Source organism: Morone saxatilis, unplaced genomic scaffold, assembly GCF_004916995.1.
Source record: "Morone saxatilis isolate NCDOM2014 unplaced genomic scaffold, NCSU_SB_2.0 Contig5, whole genome shotgun sequence".
In the NCBI taxonomy this organism is placed as follows: domain Eukaryota; kingdom Metazoa; phylum Chordata; class Actinopteri; family Moronidae; genus Morone; species Morone saxatilis.
This window is the reverse complement of record NW_023340095.1, coordinates 24,424,351-24,424,938: the sequence shown is the minus strand read 5'-3', so window position 1 is coordinate 24,424,938 and position 588 is coordinate 24,424,351.

Genomic DNA, 588 nt, shown 5'->3' with positions numbered 1-588 from the left:
CTTGCTCAAGGGCAACTCGGCAGTGCACAGGAGGTGAAACTGGCACCTTTCCAGCTACCAGTCCACATCCCTAAACAAGCATATGAGACACGTCAAACATACAGGAAACCTCTATACCTATTGCTATTGCTCATGTAAATGTCATGCCGGATTAGTTACGCTATAAACTGCAAATGCTTCTTTGGCCACAATTTTGATTGCTCAGTTAATACCATGGACATAAAGTTATGTGTTTATGCACGTTATGACTGTTTGTTCCAGATAAAAGCAGTTGATGTATTGGAGCTGCAGCTTTAACAGGCTGTGCATGCTCCTGCAGGCAGGAATCATTTTTTGACTGAAAATCCCTTTTTGGCACGACACTTGGTCCTGTTTGTGAGTTTTTTAATTATTTTTTTAAAATACATTTAAAAATTTATAGAAATATTTTTTTTCATATTTGCTGAAACTTTCACTATATCCTGACAGTAGAACATGAGACATATAATTTGTGAAAAAATCAGGTTCCTCTGGTGATATATGTGTACACATACCAATAGGTCAAAACACTGCTGAATTTGGCTGAATTTTAAGCCAGCGGTGGAACTA